This window comes from Cavia porcellus, unplaced genomic scaffold, assembly GCF_034190915.1.
Source record: "Cavia porcellus strain 051 isolate PalLab524CR breed Dunkin Hartley unplaced genomic scaffold, mCavPor4.1 scaffold_6, whole genome shotgun sequence".
In the NCBI taxonomy this organism is placed as follows: Eukaryota; Metazoa; Chordata; class Mammalia; order Rodentia; family Caviidae; genus Cavia; species Cavia porcellus.
The window spans coordinates 71,655,299-71,674,267 of NW_026947489.1; the positions used below are offsets into that span (position 1 = coordinate 71,655,299).

Here is an 18,969-nt window from a genome sequence, read left to right on the forward strand (position 1 = left end):
GACGGAGGATTACCCGGGTGCGGCCGCGGAGGCGGCAGCGATTCAGACCCGGGACAACTCACTCTGCTGCCCGCCGCCGCGTCGTCACCTCCTCCCGGGAGGGCGACGCCGGCGGAAGGCTCGTCGCGGCGGAGGGCGTCACCACAAGAGGCGGGGACATGCAGATGTCACGCAGTGGCTGCCGGTTCCAGCGCGTGGTTCCCGCAGCTGCGTCTCCCGGGCGTGTCCCCGGTGCAAGGAGTGCGGGGGTCGTGGTGGGAAGCAGCGTGTGGTTTGCGGGGGAAGGCGTGGAGGAGGTGTGAGGGTAGTGACCGTGAGTAGATGAGGAGTGTGAGAGGAGGGTGAGTGTGGCACGAGGTTGCCAACTCATACTTACCTGGCAGGGGAGATACCATGATCACGAAGGTGGTTTTCCCAGGGCGAGGCTTATCCATTGCACTCCGGATGTGCTGACCCCTGCGATTTCCCCAAATGTGGGAAACTCGACTGCATAATTTGTGGTAGTGGGGGACTGCGTTCGCGCTTTCCCCTGATCTGGTGGTTGCTAAAAGTAGAGCTACTTCTGTTCCCTCCTGTTATCCTCTTCTTTTTTCGTAACAGTTTCTTTTCGGGCTGTAAGTGTGTTTCTACGTGTATTTTGCTTGGGGGGACTGGGAGGGGTGCTAGGGAGTTTCAGGCCAGCCTGACTGACACATGGTCTCAAAAACGGACAGACGATATCCTTGGGCATAAGTGTTAACTTGTAATTACAGTGTTTCTATAAGCTTTCAGTATGGTTGGGTTCTGTGTTTAGTAATAAATAGGTCGTGGGTCGTCCTTGTCACTCCACCGACCGACCGACCTCACAGTGTTTTTTGGTTTTGGTGATGCTTGAGCACCTAGGACCTACCTACCTTGCACAAACGTTCTACCACCACTGAGCTGCACTCCCAGGCCTTTAAAAAACAAATCTATATTGAAACAGCATCTCACGCAATTCCACAGGCTAGCTTTGATCATTTATCCTCCTGTGTCAGCCTCCCTGGTAGCTGGGATTACAGATGAACGCCTCTTATTAAGAAAATTACATCTGAGCTCTCAGTGATAGTCATGCCTGTAGTCCCAGTGCTTTGGGAGGCTGAGGCAGGAAGGAGTCCTGTTCTTTTTTTTTAAACAGGGTTTTGCACCGACTGAGGCAAGAGGATTACGCTGAGCTTAACACCAGCCTGAGTTAAATAGAGAGACTTTGACTCAAAGATCAAAACAAAGCAAAACAGAGAGAGGATTGGGGTTGTGTCGCAGTATGATGTTCCTCCATTCGATCCACGGTATTTGCTGCAAGGGAGGTTGGGGGAGGGAAGGAGGATTGGGTCAGTATTGAACATACCCAGGCTTCTTCCTTCTCCTTGTTCCTTAAACAATACATTATAACAACGTTTTACATTTTATTTATCTTGTGCCCCTCATTTTCAGTAATCTCGAGATAACGTATACTGGGAGGAAAAACAAAACCAAAAAAATGCACCCTGGCAGGATGTAAGTAGGTTAAAACCAATACCATGCCATTTTATACTTACATTAAATAATCACACCAACAGGTGTTTGGCCTGCTGAAGAAGGTCGAGGGAAAGGTTCAGGGAGACAGAGACATTTTGCACTGATGTCTGAATGATGAAGCGAAGCTACCTTGAGGGGAGAATCCCTGCTGGAGAGAGCCATCTGTGGACAGGCCTTTGGCCAGGGTTGGGGGGGAGGGGGTGTATGGTACGGATGTAGAAAAGCTTCGACCTTAACCCAAGCAATGGGAAGCCACTTAACTTAAAGCAGGGGGATAATATATTATATTGTGTTTAATCACAGCGTAAGAATTCCTTGATTGGGGCTGGCAAACCACAACAGGGTATGTTCCCGGTCTTTTGCTCCCAGGATAAAATTTTAAAATGGGGGGGGGGGGGTGTTTATAAATAAAACTAGGGCATGCGGTGCAGACGTCAAAGCCTTTGGCTTTTTTGTAGCTTTGTGTGGGGGCTACCACTGTCCCAGTTTTCATTTTTTGTTTGTTTCTTCCTTTGCCTACGAGAGGCCTCCCTTGCTGGGCCCAGCGGTCGCAACAGAGACGTGCCGGGGAGGGAGGGTTTCCGGCGCTGCGGCGCGCCGGTTGGCCGTCAGCGTGACGCATAGCGGCGTAGAACCGCGGGGCGGAAGTGGGGCGGGGTTGGTTAGAGGTAAGCGGCTCAGGATTGGGTGTTTGGCGATACTATGTTAATGAAGCTGCCAGCCCTGAAGTAAATTTTCCAAAAGGCAGGAGCGTTAAAAGTGGTTTTTTTGTAGGTCTGGCAAGGGAAAGGCGTTCTGGAGGGAAGCTAAAAGTGTGCATTTATGTGAGCCGCTGTCCCCACAGGTAGGAGACCATCAGCGTAATATGTGTTCGTCTCAGGGAGGAAGCAAAGGTGGAGGGTGGTTGGTAAGGCTATACTTTCAGGGATCATTTCTATAGTATGTTACTAGAGAAGCTTCTCTGACTGTGTAGAGCACCAGAAACCACGAGGCGGAGGCGTAGTGTTCCTTCCTGAGCGTGAAGCCGGCGCTTGGCGCTGCTTCAGTGCGGCTGCCGCTTGCCATTGATGATCGTTCCTGCTATTTCCTTGGAGATAGCAGGAGGGGAGGAACGCAGTCTGAGTGGCTTCTGTTTTTAGCTGAGGTTTTTTAAAAAGAGGTATGGGAGCCTTTTCTTCTTAAGGGTTACTTGAGACTTTCTTGTTGTTGCTGCTCGTCTGTGTTGTTTGCTGTGCAGTGTTACATGATCCTCGAGGCTTGCTCCTGTGCTTTTCACTTTACTAGAGTGCTTTTGGAACTTGTGTCCCTGTTTTATGTCCACCTCATTACATTATGGTTTGATAGGATACATGGGGTATATCCAGCTTCTTTTCATTCTGCCAATAGGCTCTATTTTGGAGAATGTTCTGTGCAGTTGAGAAGAACATGCGTTCTGATATTAAAGTTTAATTTAGTTCTAGTATTCCATTGTTGGCTTTTTTGCTCACTCGATGTATGTTTTTCTGACAGTGGGTTGAGATCTCTCAGTACAATTTTACTATGGCTTATTTGATTTTTCATGACCATTAATAATTACTTTATGTAATTAGGTGCACTGATATTTCTTGCATATATATTGATGGTTCTTACCTCTTACTCTTGGGTTGTTTTCTTTCCCAGCATGTAGTGACCTTTATCTTTCCTTAATCAGTCTTGGCTTGAAATTCAGTTTGTCTTCTAATAGAATAGCCTACCCTTGCGTTTTTCTGGCGTCCTGTTGCATGGAGGATTGTTTTCCATCCTTTGATTTTCAGTTTGTGAATAATTGAGTTAAACGTCCCTTGTATGCATCCTATTATTGGGTCTTGCTTCTGCCAACCTGTATCTTTTCACTGGTGAATTGAGATCATTAACATTGATGGTTACAACTGATACATATTGACTTACTCTTGTCCAGGGTATTTTCCTTGTTGTTGGCTCCCATGTGTTTTTCTCCTCCACCTCCACCAGGAAAACCTGCTAGATTCCTTTTGTTGGGGTTCATGTAGCTGTAGTCCTTATATTATCTCTGTTTAGAATATCCTTCAGAACATTTTTGAGAGGTGATTTGGTGGTCATAAATTTCCTCAGATAATCTTTGTCATGGAAGTATCTTATTTGTCGCTCAGTTTGTGGGGGGAGGGGGTAAAGGGGATCAAAACTCACAACCTTGCGCTTACCAAGCAAATGCTTGAACCACAATTTTGAAAGATAGTTTTGCAGGGTACATCAATCTGAGTTGAAATTTGTTTTCCTTTAGAACTTGGGAGTACTTCACATTCCGAGCTCTCCTTGACTTAAAGAGTTTGTGCTGAGAAGTCAGTTATAATTCTGATGAGCTTTCCTTTATAGGTGATTTATTTCTTTTCTCTAACACAGCTTTTAGGATTCTATTCTTACATTGAATTTCTGGAATCTTGACTGTGAGATGCCTGGCTGTACTTTTTTTTTTTTGGGGGGGGGGGGAGTTCTCTGCATGACTCATTTATCTGTATGTTAAATTCTTGGCACAGAAAAATATTTTCTGTCATGATGTCTGTGAACATTTTTTGTCATTTGTGGTATGTTGTTTGTTCACTGACTCCCAATTAATATTAAATTATTGTCTCATTTAGCAGTTTCTGGATTGATTTCTCATAGTCCCTTGATATTTCTGAGGAACTTCTTTTCTTGGTTGCTAACTGTAAAGCTGTCTTCAATATCTCAGATCCAAATCTCATTGACCTCATGTGCTTTGAATATCTTCAATGGAGTTTTTCTTCTCCTGGCTATGAGCTTGAATCTGCTTTATAGATTCCATTTCTTTCCTGTGCTGAGCTTCCACAATTTTCTTAAGCTCGTCCAATTTTTCTGTCTGTGTCTGCTCTAACATTGCTTAGCATGGTGTGTATTTTGGTAATCTCTGTACTTACCTGAGAGATTATTTCTGATTTAATTTTTTCCAGAGCCTCATTCAATTGCTTTGTTGTTTCCACTTTAGAAAGACCTAGTGGGGGGCTTTTGAGTTGTCCCACTTCATTGCCCTCTGGACGTGTCTTTGATGAACTGGATGTCTGAAGCTGCATTTTGCTTGTGTCTTCTCATTTTATCCCCCCCCCCTTTTTTTTTTTAGTTTGATTCCTTGAGTGATGTTTGTAAATTGCCTATGGTGGGTTACTTTATTGGTAGTATTTAGGACCCTTAGGTGATTATTATTTCTCTGAGGTATCTTCCAGGTATAGCTGGTTTTGGGGTTTTGAGTCTGTTGGAAGATCTTACCTCTTCAGTTCACAGGAGATGAGAAGTTGTTGCTTGTTTGGCTTAGTCCCTGGGTCTTGTGGCACTGTGCCACTGTATTTTCTTTGACCCGTAGTTAAGTTCAGTCATGGATTATCAGGGCCAACAGCTGTTTAGAACAGTTATGTCAGTTTTAGTTATAGTGGTAACAATAGCACTGAACACAGATAGAAAACAACAAACTGAGCTAACCCATAATTTGCAACTTTTAACCATATGAACGAGATCTGTGATTAAATAACAAAATGTAAAACAAACCAGATAATTATATGCAATATGTTAAGTCAGTAATGTGTCAATTTTGCCCTTGGGGTTAAAAGAGAAAGAAAGTACAAGTAAGGTTGGACAGCAAAGGGGGAATCACACCAGCATGAGTCAACTGGTGCAGAAGACTGAAGGAAAAGAGAGATGGAAGAGGCAAAAGGAAAGAACAGAACAGAACCACATCCACAGAGAGCTGAGGAACCACTTTCACACTCATAGGTAAACAGTGAAGGAGAAAGAAAACAAAAACTAACAACAACAAGAATGAAAAAGAAAAAACAGTCCACTTCCAGGATTCTCTGGTTTCACTGGTAGGTAACCTGTGGAGACAGAGTCCCAAATTGTGCTGCTGCTCTATCCCAGCAAGCCAGCAGTTGCTTTATGGGGGAGTAATCTCTGCAGTGGATAATCTCTGCAGGCCTGTCCTGAGACCAGACTCATTTGGCTCACCGCAGTCCAAGCAGTTTCCCCAGGTCTGCTCCCAGGTAGGAGCTGCTGAAGGAAGCTGGTAGCAGCTCTGGGTTCTGGATTTATCTGGTCCATCTCCAGAATGGCTCCCAGCTCAGCTGCTTGCTCCCTCCCAACAGAAGGACTGAGTCCACTGCACTCCCTACCAGCCAGTGCAGCCCTCCACGTCCACCACGCCCCTCCACGGCCACGGCTCTGTGCAGAGGCTCCAGAGTCACCAGCTGTCACTGGCACCGTGACTGTGCATCCCCACGTTTGAACATCTCTTCTCACAGTGAATCCACCTCAGGGGGAAGGTGTTGTCAGCGATCACTGCTTTCCTTGTTGACATGTTTCTTTTTACTCTCCTGTGGGCTTCAGTTTGCACTTCAGTTCTTCCTGGGTCCAGGGCACCCACTTCCTTCCTTCTTGTCTTCCTCACAATGCCTTACAATGTCTTACTTTTCTCTCATTGCTGGGACAAAATACCAAAAACTCAAAATTAAGGAAGGAAAGGTTTATTTGGCTTACAGTGTTTGGAGGTTTCAGTCCATAGTCAGCTGGGTCCACGGCAGGGTGGCATGGCATATTTAGATCTTTGATCCATTTCAGTTCTAGTGTAGTGCATCATGAATGTTGTAGCTTGACATAACTGATGCCATCTTGAGCCCCACGTTTAACTAGTGCCCTGTATTTGACCCAGGAAAATGGGAAGTTACTCAGGGTATAAGTCCCATGAGAAAAGCAGAATGAGCTGTACCCACAGTAGAAAAATTAACCTGTTTAACAAAGAGGCAGGATATAGGTGTCAACCAAAACTAATGTAAGATTCTAGCTAAACTGTTTTCAACAGGATGTCTTTTTGTGATTCTCTCTTTTAAAAGCTCTGTTAGTTTCCAGTTTGGTGCCACTTGTTTGGACTTTGAAGCAGGGTGTGTGTGTGTGTGTCTGTCTGTCTGTCTGTCTGTCTCTCTGTATACGAGTGTAAATTTCAAATTTATCAATTTGGCTGCTTGGATTCCTATATTGTTGTTCACAAACCCACCTCAGTGAAAGGTATGGGTCTAGCTTTAATCTTTAGAACGTGGAAAGCCAGCAGCGTTTGTTAAAGAGGCTACATCTTTCTTCCAGTGACAGTGTTTTGCACCATTATCAAAGATAAATTGGCTAAGTACATCTAGAGTTGTTTATGTCTTCCAATCTGTTCCACTGATTCTAGGGGTTTTTGGTTTTTGCCAGTCTCATGCTGTTTTTATCACAGTAGTTTTGTAGTATAACTTCAAGCCAGCCCCCTGCTTTGCCTTTGTTGTCCAGAATTGCCTTTGCTATTCCAGGTCTCTTGTTCTGGTTCCGAATGAATTTTAGGACTTTTTCTCTCTAATTCTGTGTGAGGCTGCCTGGTCTGCAACTTCCTGGTGTGCTGGGGTGGGCGGGAACACCTAGCCTGCACAATTCAATCAGACTGTGGCCGACAGGGAAGGAAGCTGGACCTCCTATATACGCTTGCATATATAAGGAACAAAGAATATGGGAAGAGGGAGCAACAAGAAAGGCCCTTCAGCCCCCAATCCTGAGAAACAGGCAATAGCGGACACCACACCAATAGACATAAAGCACCATCTAGACAGCCTCATAGATCAGTTCAGGAATGAAGTTATTAATGACCTGAAGCTAGAAATAAGCAGAATAGTTAGAGAAATGCTAAGCACCACCCAAGAAAAAACAGATGGTAGAATGGAAGAACAGAAAAAGAGGGGAGAATTGTTTGATGGAGAAAGTAGAGAAAGCATAGAATACGTGAAGCAGGTTCAAAGAGATTACCAGGAAACTAAAAACTCTAATGAAAACTGGCATAACAGCTTGAAAGAAACTAAGGAGAGACTATCTGAACTGGAGGGCAGATTTGTAATATGGGAGAATGAAATGAAAAACTTCTTAAAAGCAACAAAGAAACAAACAGCAATAATACAAAGACTAGAAGATGATAAGAGGATCCATAACTTAAGAATTAAGAACATAAAAGAAGAAGTAGGGACACAAACAAATGAACTACAAAAGCTACTCACAGAAATAATCCAGGAGAATTTTCCTAATTTAGCAAAAGGTAAAGATACTCAGTTGTATGAAGCATACAGGACCCCAGCCACCTACAACCCAAACAGAGCAACACCCAGGCATATAATAATTAAAATTCCAGAAATTCAATACAAGAACAGAACATTAAAAGCTGTCAGAGACAAGAAACAGACCACTTACAAGGGAACACCCATCAGAATTACAGCAGATTTCTCTGCACAAACCATCAAATCACGAAGAGCATGGGGAGAAATAATTCAAGCTTTGAAAGGTAATAATCTCCAGCCAAGATTGAGATATCCTGCACAACTGTCCCTGGAAATTCATGGAAAAACAAGGTGCTTCCAAGATAAAGAGGAACTAGGGGAATATGCAACCACCAATTCAACTCTACAGAGAATACTACAGCATATTCTAAAAAAGAAAAATACGAAGAATCCAGAAATAGTGGCAGAGAGGCCACAATGAATGGAGCAGAAAACAAAATGAAGAAGACAAACTGACAACTAATGACAGAAAAAGAGCTCAACAGAAATGAGGCAGAGAAGATTGGATGATAGGAACAGCTATTTTGGAGAAAATGACGTCTTAATAGGTAATACTGATTTAGTATCATCTTGTTTTGAAGTCTCATCAAGCTTTTGTTCTTCTGTCTCCATTGGTCTAAACAGGTTGTATCTTACGGGATTTTATTATGTATGATAGTATAAGCAAAAACTTTTAAAGACAAGGAGATTATACAGAAACCATTGTTCGTTTTCTGTTGGTTGATTCTAAATACCCTGTAATGCTGTCATTCTCTTAAATGGCTTTTCATTGTTTTGATATATTTGATGTTACAGTATACGAAGTTATACTCAAAGATTTCAAGGAAAGAAACAATATGGTAACTACTTTTATGTCAGGATTATCTTGTGGTGAAACACTATTCTGCTTAAATGGTTATGTTTTGATCTGCGCTGTTTTGCTGTTATGCCCTCTTTTATCTCAATCTCCACTTCATTATTTACTCTTTTATTTTTATCATTTTAATTAAGGGAAAAATAAAAAATAACAGGATATATTATAGTAACCCACTTTGACTTTTCATTATCTTGATTTAAAGCCCTGTATTGCTCTCACCATCTTGTTTTTGACTGATGTCCCCCTATTCTGTTTTGCTTGATAGTACCAGGTTCCAAAGTTTAAGCAACAGCTGTGAAGATAGTGAGATTCATTTTAACGCCCATTCTCGTTGACTATTATCTACTTTTGAAGACCTACAATGTCTCCAATGTTTTGGTTTTGTCGGTTTTGTTCTTTACTGTTTTGTTCAATTTTATTATAAGTGATGATATAGGCAATTCTATTAGAGATAGCGGGAGGCATTATGGTAACCATTGTTGATCACCTTGTATTATGCTTTTACATTATCTATTATGTCCACCCTTTTGATTTGATTGACTCTGTTCTGTTATGTCACATTTGGTTCTACTCCCTTCCAAAAAAGTAATAAGAACTGTGGGAGCAACAAAACCCAAAATGTGTAATTGTCGTTGTACAAAAGAGACGAAAAGAAAGTGCTCTAAATGATATAACTGCATGTATATATAAGTGTATAAGATAGATAATGATATCACTGAGTTTTGTTGGATCATTGAACAGAACTGTTTGCAGTCTCACTGTTGGAATATCCACTTTACAAGCTTTAATTTTGTGACTTGAACAATTATTTCTAAGATGACAATATGTAATCCATTAACTAGTGATTTCCTACTGTTTATTTTTTTCTGTAAATCTGTATAACTTGTACCCTTTCTCTGCTTTTTTTTTCTCCTTAAATAAAATTTAAAAAAAACCAATTATAACAGGACACCTTAACACACCATCGACACCAAGGGACAGGTCAACCAGACAGAAAATCAGCAAAGAAATAACTGAATCACACCTATGAACAAATGGACTTGATAGACATATATAGAGTGTTCCATCCAACAACATCAGAATATACATTCTCAGCAGTACATGGGACATTCTCTAAAATAGACCATATACTAGCACACAGAACATATTTAAGTAAAGATGCAAAACAGTTGAAATTACCCCATGCATGTTACCAGATCATAGTGCCATGAAACTAGAAATTAATGATAAAAGAAACTGCAAAAACCCCACAAATACATGGAAATTGGATAATATACTCTTGAGCAATCAGTGAGCCACAGGGGAAATTAAAGAAGAAATTAAACAATACCTTCAAGCAAACAAAAATACAATTACAACTTACAAATATAAAAATACAAATACAATCTGTGGGATGCAATGAAAGCGGCCCTCAGAGGAAAACTTATTGTTCTGAGTTCCCACACCAGGAAAACACAACGAATACAAATAAACAACCTGATGCTATACCTCAAACATCTAGAAAAAGAAGAGCATATCAAGCCCAAAGCCAAAAGAAGGGAGGAAATTATAAATATCAGAGTAGAAATTAATTCAACAGGGGGCTGGGATGTAGCTCAGTGGCATAAGCGCCTGCCGTGAAAGCAGGCGGTCGTGAGTTCGATCCCTGATACTGGTAAAAAGAAAAAAGAAAAAAAAAGTGAAAAAAAATAAATTTTTTAAAAAAAAGAAGAAATTAATGCAACAGAGACTAAGAAAACAGCCAGGCATGGTAGCTGACACCTGTAATCCCAGCACTGAGGCTGAGGTGGGAGGATCCTTGCGAGTTCAAGACCAGCCTGGGCTACAAAGTGAGCTGAAGGCCAGCCTGAACTGCATAGGGAGACCCCCGTTTCAAAAAATGAGTTAATGGGAAATCTCAAAAGGGTGAATCTGACATTCTCAAGCCTTCATTTATCCCTTAGGGAAGTATGCACAATTAGCCATTGTGAATTTGTAGTCCCCAACACATACTTCCAAAATTGCTACAGAGATTTACTGCAATCCTTGATCAAAATTCCAACAGCGTATCTCACAGAATTAGAGAGAAAAAGTCCTAAAATTCATTCGGAACCAGAACAAGAGACCTGGAATAGCAAAGGCAATTCTGGACAACAAAGGCAAAGCAGGGGGCTGGCTTGAAGTTATACTACAAAACTACTGTGATAAAAACAGCATGAGACTGGCAAAAACCAAAAACCCCTAGAATCAGTGGAACAGATTGGAAGACATAAACAACTCTAGATGTACTTAGCCAATTTATCTTTGATAATGGTGCAAAACACTGTCACTGGAAGAAAGATGTAGCCTCTTTAACAAACGCTGCTGGCTTTCCACGTTCTAAAGATTAAAGCTAGACCCATACCTTTCACTGAGGTGGGTTTGTGAACAACAATATAGGAATCCAAGCAGCCAAATTGATAAATTTGAAATTTACACTCGTATACAGAGAGACAGACAGACAGACAGACAGACACACACACACACACCCTGCTTCAAAGTCCAAACAAGTGGCACCAAACTGGAAACTAACAGAGCTTTTAAAAGAGAGAATCACAAAAAGACATCCTGTTGAAAACAGTTTAGCTAGAATCTTACATTAGTTTTGGTTGACACCTATATCCTGCCTCTTTGTTAAACAGGTTAATTTTTCTACTGTGGGTACAGCTCATTCTGCTTTTCTCATGGGACTTATACCCTGAGTAACTTCCCATTTTCCTGGGTCAAATACAGGGCACTAGTTAAACGTGGGGCTCAAGATGGCATCAGTTATGTCAAGCTACAACATTCATGATGCACTACACTAGAACTGAAATGGATCAAAGATCTAAATATGCCATGCCACCCTGCCGTGGACCCAGCTGACTATGGACTGAAACCTCCAAACACTGTAAGCCAAATAAACCTTTCCTTCCTTAATTTTGAGTTTTTGGTATTTTGTCCCAGCAATGAGAGAAAAGTAAGACATTGTAAGGCATTGTGAGGAAGACAAGAAGGAAGGAAGTGGGTGCCCTGGACCCAGGAAGAACTGAAGTGCAAACTGAAGCCCACAGGAGAGTAAAAAGAAACATGTCAACAAGGAAAGCAGTGATCGCTGACAACACCTTCCCCCTGAGGTGGATTCACTGTGAGAAGAGATGTTCAAACGTGGGGATGCACAGTCACGGTGCCAGTGACAGCTGGTGACTCTGGAGCCTCTGCACAGAGCCGTGGCCGTGGAGGGGCGTGGTGGACGTGGAGGGCTGCACTGGCTGGTAGGGAGTGCAGTGGACTCAGTCCTTCTGTTGGGAGGGAGCAAGCAGCTGAGCTGGGAGCCATTCTGGAGATGGACCAGATAAATCCAGAACCCAGAGCTGCTACCAGCTTCCTTCAGCAGCTCCTACCTGGGAGCAGACCTGGGGAAACTGCTTGGACTGCGGTGAGCCAAATGAGTCTGGTCTCAGGACAGGCCTGCAGAGATTATCCACTGCAGAGATTACTCCCCCATAAAGCAACTGCTGGCTTGCTGGGATAGAGCAGCAGCACAATTTGGGACTCTGTCTCCACAGGTTACCTACCAGTGAAACCAGAGAATCCTGGAAGTGGACTGTTTTTTCTTTTTCATTCTTGTTGTTGTTAGTTTTTGTTTTCTTTCTCCTTCACTGTTTACCTATGAGTGTGAAAGTGGTTCCTCAGCTCTCTGTGGATGTGGTTCTGTTCTGTTCTTTCCTTTTGCCTCTTCCATCTCTCTTTTCCTTCAGTCTTCTGCACCAGTTGACTCATGCTGGTGTGATTCCCCCTTTGCTGTCCAACCTTACTTGTACTTTCTTTCTCTTTTAACCCCAAGGGCAAAATTGACACATTACTGACTTAACATATTGCATATAATTATCTGGTTTGTTTTACATTTTGTTATTTAATCACAGATCTCGTTCATATGGTTAAAAGTTGCAAATTATGGGTTAGCTCAGTTTGTTGTTTTCTATCTGTGTTCAGTGCTATTGTTACCACTATAACTAAAACTGACATAACTGTTCTAAACAGCTGTTGGCCCTGATAATCCATGACTGAACTTAACTACGGGTCAAAGAAAATACAGTGGCACAGTGCCACAAGACCCAGGGACTAAGCCAAACAAGCAACAACTTCTCATCTCCTGTGAACTGAAGAGGTAAGATCTTCCAACAGACTCAAAACCCCAAAACCAGCTATACCTGGAAGATACCTCAGAGAAATAATAATCACCTAAGGGTCCTAAATACTACCAATAAAGTAACCCACCATAGGCAATTTACAAACATCACTCAAGGAATCAAACTAAAAAAAAAAAGGGGGGGGGGATAAAATGAGAAGACACAAGCAAAATGCAGCTTCAGACATCCAGTTCATCAAAGACACGTCCAGAGGGCAATGAAGTGGGACAACTCAAAAGCCCCCCACTAGGTCTTTCTAAAGTGGAAACAACAAAGCAATTGAATGAGGCTCTGGAAAAAATTAAATCAGAAATAATCTCTCAGGTAAGTACAGAGATTACCAAAATACACACCATGCTAAGCAATGTTAGAGCAGACACAGACAGAAAAATTGGACGAGCTTAAGAAAATTGTGGAAGCTCAGCACAGGAAAGAAATGGAATCTATAAAGCAGATTCAAGCTCATAGCCAGGAGAAGAAAAACTCCATTGAAGATATTCAAAGCACATGAGGTCAATGAGATTTGGATCTGAGATATTGAAGACAGCTTTACAGTTAGCAACCAAGAAAAGAAGTTCCTCAGAAATATCAAGGGACTATGAGAAATCAATCCAGAAACTGCTAAATGAGACAATAATTTAATATTAATTGGGAGTCAGTGAACAAACAACATACCACAAATGACAAAAAATGTTCACAGACATCATGACAGAAAATATTTTTCTGTGCCAAGAATTTAACATACAGATAAATGAGTCATGCAGAGAACTCCCCCCCCCCCCCAAAAAAAAAAAGTACAGCCAGGCATCTCACAGTCAAGATTCCAGAAATTCAATGTAAGAATAGAATCCTAAAAGCTGTGTTAGAGAAAAGAAATAAATCACCTATAAAGGAAAGCTCATCAGAATTATAACTGACTTCTCAGCACAAACTCTTTAAGTCAAGGAGAGCTCGGAATGTGAAGTACTCCCAAGTTCTAAAGGAAAACAAATTTCAACTCAGATTGATGTACCCTGCAAAACTATCTTTCAAAATTGTGGTTCAAGCATTTGCTTGGTAAGCGCAAGGTTGTGAGTTTTGATCCCCTTTACCCCCTCCCCCCACAAACTGAGCGACAAATAAGATACTTCCATGACAAAGATTATCTGAGGAAATTTATGACCACCAAATCACCTCTCAAAAATGTTCTGAAGGATATTCTAAACAGAGATAATATAAGGACTACAGCTACATGAACCCCAACAAAAGGAATCTAGCAGGTTTTCCTGGTGGAGGTGGAGGAGAAAAACACATGGGAGCCAACAACAAGGAAAATACCCTGGACAAGAGTAAGTCAATATGTATCAGTTGTAACCATCAATGTTAATGATCTCAATTCACCAGTGAAAAGATACAGGTTGGCAGAAGCAAGACCCAATAATAGGATGCATACAAGGGACGTTTAACTCAATTATTCACAAACTGAAAATCAAAGGATGGAAAACAATCCTCCATGCAACAGGACGCCAGAAAAACGCAAGGGTAGGCTATTCTATTAGAAGACAAACTGAATTTCAAGCCAAGACTGATTAAGGAAAGATAAAGGTCACTACATGCTGGGAAAGAAAACAACCCAAGAGTAAGAGGTAAGAACCATCAATATATATGCAAGAAATATCAGTGCACCTAATTACATAAAGTAATTATTAATGGTCATGAAAAATCAAATAAGCCATAGTAAAATTGTACTGAGAGATCTCAACCCACTGTCAGAAAAACATACATCGAGTGAGCAAAAAAGCCAACAATGGAATACTAGAACTAAATTAAACTTTAATATCAGAACGCATGTTCTTCTCAACTGCACAGAACATTCTCCAAAATAGAGCCTATTGGCAGAATGAAAAGAAGCTGGATATACCCCATGTATCCTATCAAACCATAATGTAATGAGGTGGACATAAAACAGGGACACAAGTTCCAAAAGCACTCTAGTAAAGTGAAAAGCACAGGAGCAAGCCTCGAGGATCATGTAACACTGCACAGCAAACAACACAGACGAGCAGCAACAACAAGAAAGTCTCAAGTAACCCTTAAGAAGAAAAGGCTCCCATACCTCTTTTTAAAAAACCTCAGCTAAAAACAGAAGCCACTCAGACTGCGTTCCTCCCCTCCTGCTATCTCCAAGGAAATAGCAGGAACGATCATCAATGGCAAGCGGCAGCCGCACTGAAGCAGCGCCAAGCGCCGGCTTCACGCTCAGGAAGGAACACTACGCCTCCTCCTCGTGGTTTCTGGTGCTCTACACAGTCAGAGAAGCTTCTCTAGTAACATACTATAGAAATGATCCCTGAAAGTATAGCCTTACCAACCACCCTCCACCTTTGCTTCCTCCCTGAGACGAACACATATTACGCTGATGGTCTCCTACCTGTGGGGACAGCGGCTCACATAAATGCACACTTTTAGCTTCCCTCCAGAACGCCTTTCCCTTGCCAGACCTACAAAAAAACCACTTTTAACGCTCCTGCCTTTTGGAAAATTTACTTCAGGGCTGGCAGCTTCATTAACATAGTATCGCCAAACACCCAATCCTGAGCCGCTTACCTCTAACCAACCCCGCCCCACTTCCGCCCCGCGGTTCTACGCCGCTATGCGTCACGCTGACGGCCAACCGGCGCGCCGCAGCGCCGGAAACCCTCCCTCCCCGGCACGTCTCTGTTGCGACCGCTGGGCCCAGCAAGGGAGGCCTCTCGTAGGCAAAGGAAGAAACAAACAAAAAATGAAAACTGGGACAGTGGTAGCCCCCACACAAAGCTACAAAAAAGCCAAAGGCTTTGACGTCTGCACCGCATGCCCTAGTTTTATTTATAAACACCCCCCCCCCCCATTTTAAAATTTTATCCTGGGAGCAAAAGACCGGGAACATACCCTGTTGTGGTTTGCCAGCCCCAATCAAGGAATTCTTACGCTGTGATTAAACACAATATAATATATTATCCCCCTGCTTTAAGTTAAGTGGCTTCCCATTGCTTGGGTTAAGGTCGAAGCTTTTCTACATCCGTACCATACACCCCCTCCCCCCCAACCCTGGCCAAAGGCCTGTCCACAGATGGCTCTCTCCAGCAGGGATTCTCCCCTCAAGGTAGCTTCGCTTCATCATTCAGACATCAGTGCAAAATGTCTCTGTCTCCCTGAACCTTTCCCTCGACCTTCTTCAGCAGGCCAAACACCTGTTGGTGTGATTATTTAATGTAAGTATAAAATGGCATGGTATTGGTTTTAACCTACTTACATCCTGCCAGGGTGCATTTTTTTGGTTTTGTTTTTCCTCCCAGTATACGTTATCTCGAGATTACTGAAAATGAGGGGCACAAGATAAATAAAATGTAAAACGTTGTTATAATGTATTGTTTAAGGAACAAGGAGAAGGAAGAAGCCTGGGTATGTTCAATACTGACCCAATCCTCCTTCCCTCCCCCAACCTCCCTTGCAGCAAATACCGTGGATCGAATGGAGGAACATCATACTGCGACACAACCCCAATCCTCTCTCTGTTTTGCTTTGTTTTGATCTTTGAGTCAAAGTCTCTCTATTTAACTCAGGCTGGTGTTAAGCTCAGCGTAATCCTCTTGCCTCAGTCGGTGCAAAACCCTGTTTAAAAAAAAAGAACAGGACTCCTTCCTGCCTCAGCCTCCCAAAGCACTGGGACTACAGGCATGACTATCACTGAGAGCTCAGATGTAATTTTCTTAATAAGAGGCGTTCATCTGTAATCCCAGCTACCAGGGAGGCTGACACAGGAGGATAAATGATCAAAGCTAGCCTGTGGAATTGCGTGAGATGCTGTTTCAATATAGATTTGTTTTTTAAAGGCCTGGGAGTGCAGCTCAGTGGTGGTAGAACGTTTGTGCAAGGTAGGTAGGTCCTAGGTGCTCAAGCATCACCAAAACCAAAAAACACTGTGAGGTCGGTCGGTCGGTGGAGTGACAAGGACGACCCACGACCTATTTATTACTAAACACAGAACCCAACCATACTGAAAGCTTATAGAAACACTGTAATTACAAGTTAACACTTATGCCCAAGGATATCGTCTGTCCGTTTTTGAGACCATGTGTCAGTCAGGCTGGCCTGAAACTCCCTAGCACCCCTCCCAGTCCCCCCAAGCAAAATACACGTAGAAACACACTTACAGCCCGAAAAGAAACTGTTACGAAAAAAGAAGAGGATAACAGGAGGGAACAGAAGTAGCTCTACTTTTAGCAACCACCAGATCAGGGGAAAGCGCGAACGCAGTCCCCCACTACCACAAATTATGCAGTCGAGTTTCCCACATTTGGGGAAATCGCAGGGGTCAGCACATCCGGAGTGCAATGGATAAGCCTCGCCCTGGGAAAACCACCTTCGTGATCATGGTATCTCCCCTGCCAGGTAAGTATGAGTTGGCAACCTCGTGCCACACTCACCCTCCTCTCACACTCCTCATCTACTCACGGTCACTACCCTCACACCTCCTCCACGCCTTCCCCCGCAAACCACACGCTGCTTCCCACCACGACCCCCGCACTCCTTGCACCGGGGACACGCCCGGGAGACGCAGCTGCGGGAACCACGCGCTGGAACCGGCAGCCACTGCGTGACATCTGCATGTCCCCGCCTCTTGTGGTGACGCCCTCCGCCGCGACGAGCCTTCCGCCGGCGTCGCCCTCCCGGGAGGAGGTGACGACGCGGCGGCGGGCAGCAGAGTGAGTTGTCCCGGGTCTGAATCGCTGCCGCCTCCGCGGCCGCACCCGGGTAATCCTCCGTCTGTTTCCATTTCCCAAGACGTACGGCGCGAATAATACGCCCCGAGCTCACCGGCTGGCCGAGGTTTCTGTGAGGGCTGAACGCGTGCCCAGCAGCCCAGATCCGCGATCCGCCAACCCCTCCCCGACCCTCCGGCCCGAACTGCAGCCGCGCGCCAAGCAGGGCAGGGCAGCCGGCTTCACACCGGCATCTTCTGATGCCAAGAGAACCGCATCCGTCGCCTGTTTGCTAACAATCCGAAGACCTGTCCTTTCTTCTTAGGAATAGAGGACGCACTGCGTTTTCCTTTCTGCATCACTGGCTAATGCTCCGGGTTCCGTTTAGCATCAACCGTATTTACTGTCACAGGCGTTGGCCGTTATTTGCTTTTTGTTCTCTGTGTTTTTCTTGGGAAAAACCTTTGTTTAATATGTTTGGAGAGACAGTGGGGTTTGTTGCTGCTGTTCTCAACAAGGTCACTTTCTATCATGGGCGAATGACAGACAACTTTCCAACATGAAGCCAGGGGCGGCACCGGCCTATAATCTCAGCTACTTCACTTTGTTACTGGTTTGTTTCAGTGGGGGCGGGAGGGTGGTACCTCAGGGCCTTGTGTATGCGAAACAAGTGACAAACGTGGGAAGTTCAAAAGGTCAACATACAGTACCTGTAAAAGAGTGCGTGGGAGTTACGTCAAAAGCTTCCAGCTCCACACACACACACACACACACACACACGGAGTCAAGAAATAAGAGCCCCGCTGTCCTGACATCACACACACCACACTAGCTCATCTGACCAACCACGACTGTAGTATGCCCCCCTCCAGATCAACCCCGCTATTAGGAGCGGGGTGCTCTATAGAAGTCAAAGACACGAACCCGTTGAACCAACCGTACAGAAAAACCTAACTTTAGAACCAAGCTGCCAGGGGAAAGCGCGAACGCAGTCCCCCACTACCACAAATTATGCAGTCGAGTTTCCCGCATTTGGGGAAATCGCAGGGGTCAGCACATCCGGAGTGCAATGGATGAGCCTCACCCTGGGAAAACCACCTTCGTGATCATGGTATCTCCCCTGCCAGGTAAGTATGACTCGAGCCCCCACCCGCCCCACTACCCCAACTCACACGCCTCACTCTTACATTCCGGTCGCTCCTCACTCCGCTACAACTCACCCGTGCGCACACGCTCACAGCCAAAACACAGCAAGAGGGCCCGCGGCTCACCACCTACTGGCATACTTCACCTGCTACACACCCCGATCCCTGCCAGGGAACGCGCTTCCACAATGCACCGAGACCGTTCATCTGCATAACGCCGCCCGCTCCCCCGCCTTGCGCCGCCCGCGCGCCAGCGGCCCTCCGCCCCAGCCCGGCTTCCCACCCCGGGCTCCTCAGGCTCGCGCTCGCCCCAGCCGCACCTACCGGGCTGCTTTCCTCCCCCACACCCGTCCCGCTTCCAGTCCTGGGCGTGCGTGCCCCGAGACCTTC

The 18,969-nt window shown here is 44.2% G+C and overlaps 5 non-coding genes across 5 annotated transcripts; 2 read left to right on the plus strand and 3 right to left on the minus strand.

Moving 5' to 3' along the window:
- Positions 1-368: 368 nt before the first annotated feature.
- On the plus strand, positions 369-532 carry LOC111756804 (U1 spliceosomal RNA). The gene has a single exon (XR_002791218.2). It is a non-coding gene; the product is annotated as a U1 spliceosomal RNA (small nuclear RNA).
- A 1,913-nt stretch (positions 533-2,445) lies between these two features.
- LOC111756819 (small nucleolar RNA U3) lies at positions 2,446-2,663 on the plus strand. The gene has a single exon (XR_002791230.2). It is a non-coding gene; the product is annotated as a small nucleolar RNA U3 (small nucleolar RNA).
- A 12,174-nt stretch (positions 2,664-14,837) lies between these two features.
- On the minus strand, positions 14,838-15,055 carry LOC111756817 (small nucleolar RNA U3). Its single transcript, XR_002791229.1, has one exon. It is a non-coding gene; the product is annotated as a small nucleolar RNA U3 (small nucleolar RNA).
- A 1,912-nt stretch (positions 15,056-16,967) lies between these two features.
- On the minus strand, positions 16,968-17,131 carry LOC134476610 (U1 spliceosomal RNA). Its single transcript, XR_010048454.1, has one exon. It is a non-coding gene; the product is annotated as a U1 spliceosomal RNA (small nuclear RNA).
- Positions 17,132-18,405: 1,274 nt separating this feature from the next.
- LOC111756801 (U1 spliceosomal RNA) lies at positions 18,406-18,569 on the minus strand. Its single transcript, XR_002791215.1, has one exon. It is a non-coding gene; the product is annotated as a U1 spliceosomal RNA (small nuclear RNA).
- Positions 18,570-18,969: the final 400 nt, after the last annotated feature.